This window comes from Tupaia chinensis, unplaced genomic scaffold (assembly GCF_000334495.1).
Source record: "Tupaia chinensis unplaced genomic scaffold, TupChi_1.0 Scaffold000256_1, whole genome shotgun sequence".
In the NCBI taxonomy this organism is placed as follows: Eukaryota; Metazoa; Chordata; class Mammalia; order Scandentia; family Tupaiidae; genus Tupaia; species Tupaia belangeri.
Window position 1 is genome coordinate 808,533 of NW_006159736.1, and position 9,900 is coordinate 818,432.

At 37.8% G+C, this 9,900-nt stretch overlaps 1 pseudogene; it reads left to right on the plus strand.

Annotated features, from left to right (window-relative positions):
- Positions 1 to 3,160: 3,160 nt before the first annotated feature.
- Positions 3,161 to 4,908, plus strand: LOC102471821 (la-related protein 7 pseudogene; annotated as a pseudogene).
- The last annotated feature ends 4,992 nt before the right edge of the window (positions 4,909 to 9,900 follow it).

A 9,900-nucleotide genomic window follows, 5' to 3' on the forward strand; every position in this document is an offset into this window, starting at 1 on the left:
CTGTCTGGCGAGCGTACACACCCTATAGCAAAAACCTCTCCAAAACAACAACAACAACACAGGACAGGAGAAAAAGAACAAACTAAACCTAAAGCTTGTTTAAAAAAATAAATAAATTACTACCAATTTTACATAAATAAGAAGTCACAGAGTAGAGTACTACTAATAAAAATTAAACAAGTTTTGAATCACAAACCTACCAAGACTAAACCATAAAAAAGTAGAAAATCTGAATGAATCTTTAACTATTTTAGTAAGGAGATTGTATCAGTCATCAAACAACTCCCACTTTTAAAAAGTCCTAGACCTGATGGTTTCACTGGTGAATTCTACCAAAGCCTTAAAGAAAACTAATATCAATTCTTTTTAAACTTTCAAAAAAAAAATAATTGAAGAGGAGAGAATACCCCTTCTGTGAAGCCAGTATAACTCTGGCAATAAGTACATTCTGTAAGTCCATAGATAGCACTTCTGGTAGGAGCATTGCATGTTGCATATAGAGAGGACAAACCCATATCCATAGAAAGTGTTCTGGAGAGGAAAATGAAGCCCCTTCCATGATGGAAACAGTCCAGTATAGTCAACCTACTACTGGTAGATGGTTGATCATAAATGGTAAATGGAGAAGGGAGTGCAGCGTAGCTACCTCCCTGGGGGGTGATTTCACACCTTTCCTTTCATTGTCTCTGTCTCTCTGTCTCTCTCCAACAAGCACATGTGCCTAAGACAAAAATAAAATAAAATAAAATAAAAATAAAGAAAAGAAAGTTTTTCTTAAACCACTGTATTGGAGTGTTTTATATTTAAATCCTGAATTCATTTTACATTTATTTTTGTAAATAGTGAGAGACAGGGGTCCAGTTTCATTCTTTACCAGATAAAAATCCAGTTTTCTAAAATCATTAATTGAAAAAAAAAACTGTCTTTTATTCACTGAACAGTCTTGGGACCTTTGTAAAAAGAAATTATTTGCCTGTATGCTCTCTATTCTGTCACATGAGTAATCCATCTAAATAGGCAATTCTTATTTCCCTTATGATTAGTGACAGTGAGCATTTTTTATGTTTTAATTGATATATAGATATGTGTGTGTGTGTATATATATATATATAGAGAGAGAGAGAGAGAGAGTCAGAAAACATAAAAAATGCTCACCATCACTAATCATAAGGGAAATATAAAAGAAAACCACAATGATTTATCACCTAATCCTAGTAAAAATGGTTATTACTAAAACAATTTTTTAAATGAAGAGTGCTAGTAAGGCTATGGAGAAAAAGGAATCCTCATGCACAATTGATAGAAAGGTAAACTAGTACAGCCACTATGTAAAACAGTATGGAGATTCTCCCAAAATCTAAAAGTGGAACCACGCTTTGATCCAGTAATCCTGCTTGGGTAATGCCTGAAGAATAGAAAATCGATCTGGTGTAGAAATATTTGTACATTCATGTCTAGTGTGGTATCATTCACAATTGCTAGAACATATATCAACCCATGTGCCCAACAACCAACACATGAATAAAGAAAATGTGATATTTATACATAAGGGAATATGACTCAGTCACAAAGAATAAAGAATTCCTGTCACTTGAAACAAAATGGATGAAGTTAGAAGATATAATGTTAAGGAAAATAAGTCAGGCTATAAAAGACAAATTCTACATGTCCCTTTTTAATCAATATTGAGTGTCTTGACTTAGAAATAGCATAGAAGTAGAAAGAATAATGATAGATATTAAACACTGGATGTGTGCAAGAAGGGAATGGGGAGAAATTAATTAAAAGACAGAAGAGTTTGTGTAAGCAAGTGGAATAGTTTTGGGAACTGTGTACCATAGTAGAGTAGTCAAATCAGTTACAAAATAATACAAATTTACAAAAAATCAATAGAAAGGTTTTCAGGTGTTCACATGGTGTGGTGTTGAGCATTGAGAATAGTGAATGTGCTTATATACTTGATTCAATTATTGTACATTGTATACATACTTTAAATAAACATACTGTACCTTACAAAGATGTAAGATCATTATATATGAATCATAAATTCTAATAACATATGTGTCTGTGTGCTTTAAATACTACTTGTGCTTTAAGAAAAAGTGAAAACATACCACAATGTGATTTTTTAAATGATGCATGGGAGTTAGGACAGATATTTCTCTAAGCAAATTCCCATGTTTTAATAACATGATGCTATAATAAATTTATACACTTAAAAGTACAGGTTTAGGCTCCAGAATGCTTGGGTTCAAATTCTATCTATTCCTGAAGACAACCAGTCGTAACGGTTTTGTGTATTTCCTTTCTTCTTTTTAACTTTCTGTGCTTATTTTTATCACATTAATAATAGGCTGAAACCTTTGACATCTCAATACTCAAATTTTTGAACTACAAAAATGGCAGCTTCATTCAGGATACAATGTGGTAAGTTTCATTGTTTTCCATTATAATGGACACATAAACATTAATAAGAAATACTAAATGGGAGACTATTTTTCCCATTTATGTTTGTAGAGACTGAAGCACAGTATGACTAAATAATTTGTTCTAAGATAGATGATTTCCAAGTGTTAGAGGTAATAATAAATCTAAGGATTTTTTAAGAATTATGTATTTAATTTTTTTATCATTATAAAAATAAATGCTTCAAGGCATATGTGCTCATCAGAGACAGAGAAAGCGAGAAAGCAAGCCAGCCACCAGGTCTTCTACTTGAACCTTGGTCAGTCAACCAGCACATCACCCCCTGGCCCTGGATCTAGGTTTTCTGATTTAAAGTAAAATGTACTGCCCTTATAGCAACTCACCTTTTGAATTTGTTAATTGAAAACACAGATCATAAAGTGCATGTAATAAAGCTATCATTCTTTTTATAGCCCATCTAGATAGCCTTCTCTTTATAAACTACTCAGTCTCTATTAAATTTTTTCATTACATGCACTCCTCAAAAGAGAGCTTGACTGGAGAACAGAGTGGCTCCTCCAATGGCAGAGAAGTAACTACAACTCTATGGCCTGGGAGGTTGGAATGGCCAAAGGACGCAGTCTCTGGTCCTGAATTCTGGGGACTGACTGTTTCACAGGAATGGAAAATCCAAGTGGAAGTCAAGAAAAGGCTCTCTGGTCCTGAATTCTGGGGGATTGAATGTTTCACAGGAATGGAAACTCCAAGTGGAAGTCAAGAAAAGGTGGCTGAAATGCACTGAAAAGAAAAAAAGAAATAGAAATAAAGAAATGGTCTTGAGTTAGGTGGTTGCGGATACTGATAAGCAAATGGACTTCTGGTTTGGGGGATATGGCTAAGCAAGTGTACTTCTGGTTTGGGGATGCCAATCTCCACAAGGACAAGTTCCTTTGAGAACAAATAAAGAAATCTGGAGATGGATATGTGGATAACTTCTAGCATCTTTTAATAAGATGAAAAAACTGACTACTGATAGGAAGTTAATAGCCGGAGCACTGAAAAGGCCAGCTGTTGTAGAGTTGGATTTAGGAGGCACCAGGATCAGGAGAAAGCAGCCTCTGGGTTAAAGACCCAAGGACGAAGATGAGCAAACCATGTATGTGGAATTACTTCCCAAAAATGTTAACCACAGCTAGATTGAAAGGGTGTTTGGGAAATGTGGCAATGTTGTTTATATAAGGATACCACATTACAAGCCTACTGGAGATCCGAACAGATTTGCACTTGTGGAATTTGAAACAAAAGAACAAGCACCGAAAGCTACAGAGTTTTTCAACAACCCACCAGAGAAGCACCAGGAAAACCAGGTACATTTTCTAAGAGAATGAAAAATAAGCCCATTCCAGCCTCAAGAATAGCTGAGGAAAAGAAAAAGAAGAAAGGCCAAGTGAAGAAGGAAGACAGTGCCCACGCTAAGGAGTTAAATATGTACACAAGCAACACAACATCTGTTAAACCAAAAGACCAGGGACCACATCTGAGGGCTCGAAAGTGGAAACTGTTGAACCCCAAAAGCAACCCTCAAAGAAAAGGCAAAAATGAGAGAGACCTGAAGTATCCAGCTTTCCTGATGTCAGGACAGCAAAGAAGCAGCTCTGCAGATGCAAGAGGCCTTGCCCCATGGCCAAATGTAAAGAAAATGGCTCAGAGGGACACTAAAAATGAAGCTGCAGAGGCCTCCAAAGAAAACAGAGATTTAGATGTCTCTACCGAAGAGGAGAAGGATACTGGTTATATCAAAGATGGTTCTCTCTTAAAAACAAAGAGAAAGCACAAGAAAAAGCATAGAGACACAGGATGGGGGAGGAGGTCATACCCTTATGCATGCTGATCAAGTGTGATTTTTGGATGGATCTGAAAAAAGAATATTTAGCACTGCAAAAAAATCCAACATGATTCCTTTAAAAAAAAAAAAAAGAAAAGAAAAGCCCAAATAAAATTGGAGTCAGAAATGGAAACAAGTAGTGGAATACCTAATGCATCTGGAAAGAAAAAAAACAGTGCTGGAGAACGTTGCCCCCGGAAGAAAGCTGATGTGACCAGCCACAGTTTGTGAACAGGGTGATGGTGAAGATCCTCAGCACTGAGCTCCGGCCTGGCAGGAGGCAAGTCCAGGATGCACTGGTCACCATCTCGAAGGTGTATACATTGACCTGCTGGACAAGATGCAGATTGCCATGCCAAATTTAAAACTCTCGAGGATGCACGCTCAGTAGTAAATGCACACGCAGTAGTGAAAAAGAAACATGGCTGGACACTCAAGATCCTTTCTAGTGATTATGAACAGAGATACTGGCAGAAAATTCTGGTTGATACGCCAAACGCAATCAGCCTCAGGAAAAGAAAAGAGGCACTGAGAAGTTAATCAACAAAGCTGAAAAGATCAGATTCAAAAAGACCAACCAGCAAGTAAACACATTAGATTTTTCTGAATATGACTGAGAAGAATTGCAGTTCAGCTTTTAATATTTCACTGAATACTTGAGCTGTTCTTAGGAAGTCCATTTTTATTTTGGGAGTACTGCATAACGTGTTTTTTCAAAGCTTACATTTAAATAAAAGAAATACCTTTGTTCAAAAAGAACAAAAAGAGTTTGAAGCCTCCACATTGTCAATCCTCCTAGGGTCATAAATAAAGGCCTAAAAATGAATCCTAGTGTTTTACAGTAACCACACTGTAATGATGCAATCGCCAAGATTATCAAGATCGTTGCTCCACTTGTCTCCTTTGCTTTGTATTCTTAGCTGAAATATTTTAAAACAAATCTCAAATACCAAGCTATTTCATCACTTATTTTAGTAAACTTCTTCAAAAATGTTAGGAGGACTTTAAAAAGTTCCTAAAAATATGCATTATGAGCAATCAAGAAGGATAAGACATTGGTTTGGAAAAACCACAAGAGCAACATAAATTTGACTAAAATCGAATCAAGAACAAACATCAAATTTAAAGTGAAGGTTCAGTGGAAGAATAGTTATTTCATTAATGCTTTATGAAAAGTTTATGGGAACAAGGCTGAATAGAAATCAGCAGTCTACAAATGGGTACCTCATTTTAAGCACGGACTAGATGATGTTGAAAACAATACAGGGAACCCACCATCTGCATCAATTTGTGAGAAAAAAAAATTTTATTTGTGCACTAATTGAAGAGGATCAACAATTATCTGCACAAATAATAGTCAATACCACAGACACCTCACCTGGCTCAGCTGACACAGTTTTGACTGAAAAATTAAAGTTGAACAAATTTTCTCCTCCATAGGAGTCAAAACTATGATACCCATATTAGCTGCACACAAAAGCACAGTTTTCAGTGAAAGTTTTAAACCAGTAGGGTCAAGACCCTGAAGCATTTCTTTAAGGAATTGTAACTTGGGCTGACACATGGCTTTGCCCCTACAATCCTGAAGAAAAAGCACAATCAAAGCAATGGCTACCAAGAGATGAAAGTGGCTCAGTCAAAGCAAGGGCAGATTGATCAAGAGCAAAGGTCAAGGCAATAGTGCTTTTAGATGTCCAAGGCATTTTGCTTGTTGACTTTTCAAGGCCAAAGAACAATAACATCTGCTTACGAGGAGAGTGTTCTAAGAAAGTTAGTGGAAACTTGGGCAGAAAAATGCTCAGGAAAGATTCACAGAGTATCCTTCACCATGACAGAGCTCCTGCACATTTCTCTCATCAAACAAGAGCAATTTTTTTGAGTTTCCTTGGGAAATCATTGGACATTCACCTTACAGTCTCGATTTGGCTCCTTTTGATTTCTTTTTGCTTTCTAATCTTAAAAACAAATCTTTAAAGGTCACTCGTTTTTCTTCAGTTAACAATGTAAAAAGAACTGCAGACTTGTAGGTGGCATGTTGGTTAAGGCGCTGGATCCCACATGGTTGGCTGCATAGTTCAAGTCCCAGACTCAGTGGCTTGAAATAACAAACAATAAAACAAGCTGGGTATGTGTGCATGATACTTAAAATCTGAGAGGAGAATGGAGGAAAAGGGGCTGTGGCATGGCCATTTCCCTTGGGAAGTGATTTCTTACTTTCTCTCTCTCTCTCACTCTCTGTCTCTCTCTGGCAAGTGCATGCACCCCATAGCAAGAAACTAAGAGAGAGAGAACTGCACCAACATGGTTCAATTCCCAGGCACATCATTTCTTTAGGGATGCACTAAATACATGATTGGTATAATCTCTTACAAAATTATCTTGATCTTGATGGAACATATGTTGAGAAATAAAGTTATTATTATTTTTATTTGTACAGTTTTAATTCTAGTTTTCTATGAACATTTTGAAGCCCCTCATATAAATGCTCTATATAGCCCTAAAGTCATTTCCACACACAATAAAATTAACAAAATATATTAATAGGAGTAATACTCAAGTATTACTATTTTTTTTAATAAAAATATGTTTCACAATTGGTTTCGCAATTCACAATTCATATCAGGTCCATCTCACATTAACATACAAATATTACACCAATTAAGTCCCCCAGAAGTTGGCATTAAAGTGGTATTATGAGGAGCCAACAGGTGGTATGGTGATTAATGCACTGGCTTCCCACATGGCCAACCCCCATGAGTTCCAGCACCCATGACTTAAAATTCACACCAAGCAAGTATGTGTGCATGCCAGGAATCCCAAGACGAGAATGGAGGAGAAGGGATTATGGTGTGGCCATTGCTGTGGGAGGTGATTTCTCACATCCCTTCACGTTGTCTCTCTGTCTCTCTCCAGTGAGCACACATGTCCTATGGCATAAAAACCTTAGGGGGAAAAGTATATTAAGAGTGCAAGAAAGTTATTGGTGTAATAGAAAGAAAGCAAGCACTACTGAGCAGGAGAAGACAGAGCACCATTATGCATTTGTAACAAAATCTTTTTTATTTTTTTCAGGGGGAGAAGGGAGAGGTTTATGCTATAGGGTGCTTGCGCTTGCTAGAAAGAGAGAGAGAAAGAGACAGACAGAAAGCAAGAAATCACCCCCTAGGGGGGATGGCTACGCCTCAATCCCGTCTCCTCCATTCTCCTCTCAGAATCTTGGGCACACCCACACACACACTCGGCATTAATTTAAGCCACCGGGTCCAGGATTCCAACTGCGGTTGACTACATGGGAGTCCAGTGACATAGCCATTATGCCAACTGCTGGTCTCAATTTGTAACAAAATCTTAGCAGAAAATTTGAAGCCCTTCAGAGATGTTCCAACTTGGGCAGAAATGATCAGGCCTATGTATCAAATCCTTGTTCACTTATTAGCTTGAAAAAAACCCTACGGAATACAGATCTAGAGTCTGTCAACTAACCACACTAGTCTGTTTCTCTGGCAAGCACACATGCCCTATAGCAAAAATCTCTCTGTAAAATTAATAAATAAATGAATAATAATTTTTTTATCAATATTAACCACTTAATTACTGTTCATATTGCCAATTTATATAATAAGGCATTATATCCCAGTTACTTTCTATGACCAATGAGTTGTTGGTTTTTATTTAAAATGCTTTTGGTTTTCTCATTTTTTTTTTTAATGAGAGAGAGGGTGCGTGCAAGAGAAAAAGAAAGAGAGAGCACTCTCTCCAGTGCAGCCTGGTCATGTGCAATCCTCCCTCTTCCATTTCTCTTCCCATCAGGATCCTAGGTTTGTGCACACACACTCAATGTGTTTTTCTTTTCTTTATAAAAAAGTTTTGCCAGAAGGAATATATACTCACCAGAGGGAGACAGAGAGAAAGAGGAAGTGAAAAATCATTCCCCATAGGGCATAGTCATGCTATAATCTTTTCTCCTTTATTGCTCCCTCCTTTTGAGATTTTGGGTACACACACATAGGCACGTGGTTTGTTTTTCAACCCATAAGGCCCAGAATGCAAATTGGAACAGTTAGCCACCCAGGATCCAGCCTCCTTAACCATGGTACCATGGCCTGTTTCCTAGCATGTTTTTCAAGCAACTGGGGCAGGAGTTGAAACACAATCATCCACATGGAATCTGGCTCCCTCCACACAGCCAACATTTAATACCATGGAGCTGACCCTGTTTTTTTGTTTGTTTTTTCTCTTTTTTAAAAAAATTGTCAAGTGTCAAGTGTCTCTGTCTCTCTCTAGCAAGTGCTAGACAGAGACACAGAGAGATAGGGAGAAATAATCCCCCAATAGGGCGTAGACATACCACAATCCCTTCTCTTCCATTTTTCCATTCTGTCAGGATTTGGGGTACACACACACCCACACACCTGACATATTTTTCAAGCTGCCAGGTCCAGGATTTGAACTGTGGTCAGCCATGTGGGATCCAGAATTGTGTTCTACCACTGTACTACCATCCAGTTCCAGTTTTCTCATTTTTGTGTAATATTAGAGTATGAACTTAAGAGTTTTGTTTTTGATTCACATTTAAAAATAGAACATTGAACGAAAACAGGACTTTGGTTGTAAGGTGAACGGGAGGCCAATTATTGAAACTTAATAAGTAAATAAACTCTGACAAGAGATATTGAAATCATTTTCTCCTGGTTTCATCCTGGTAAGATACTGAATCAGCATTTAAAAATATGATTTCTGGGGACCAGCAGTTGATGTAATGGCTATGTCACTGGACTCCCATGTAGTCGACTGTGGTTCGAGTCCCGGACCCGGTGGCTTAAATTCATGCCAAGCGCATATGCATGTGTGCCCAAGATCCCAAGAGGAGAATGGAGGAGAAGGGATTACGGTGTGGCCATACCCCCCTTGAAGATGATTTCTCGCTTTCCATCTCTCTGTCTCTATCTTTCTGGTGAGCGCACACGTCTTATAGCAAAAACCTCTCAAGAAAAAAAAAAAGGTTTGTGCTTCTGCTCTATATGTTTACTATTCAATATGTAATAGAAAAAGCATCTGTATATAATAAAGACCCATGTGGAACATTTTCAAAAGTCTGCCCTTTAGGGGCTAGGCTGTGGCACAGAGGTAACACAATTTAGTCCCCAAGGGAAAAGTCAAGGGTTCAGCTCTCCATACCTTCCTGAGTCTGCCAGGTGCATGTGTGCATGCCTGATACACACCGTAATTAAGAATGGGCCTGGATCACAGTGAGAGAACCTGGTTGCGGCTAACTTCTTTCTCTGAAGAAATAGATGAATACGTTTTTTAAAAGCCTCACATTTTAACACATGATTTCTAAACCCTTTAAATCACATTATTTTCATATAAACATCCCATCATTTTATTCTTATTTTTTGCCAGAGAGCACATGCATATACCAGAGAAAGAGACAGAGAGAAAGAAAGCACTCCCCAATGGAGCACGGTCATAACACAGTCCCTTCTCAATTCCTCCTTCCTATCAGTATTTGGGGTTCACACATACACCTGGCCAGCATGTTTCTCAAGCCTCCAGGGCTAGGACTTGAACTACGGTCAGCCACGTGGGATCTTGTTCCTTTAATCACT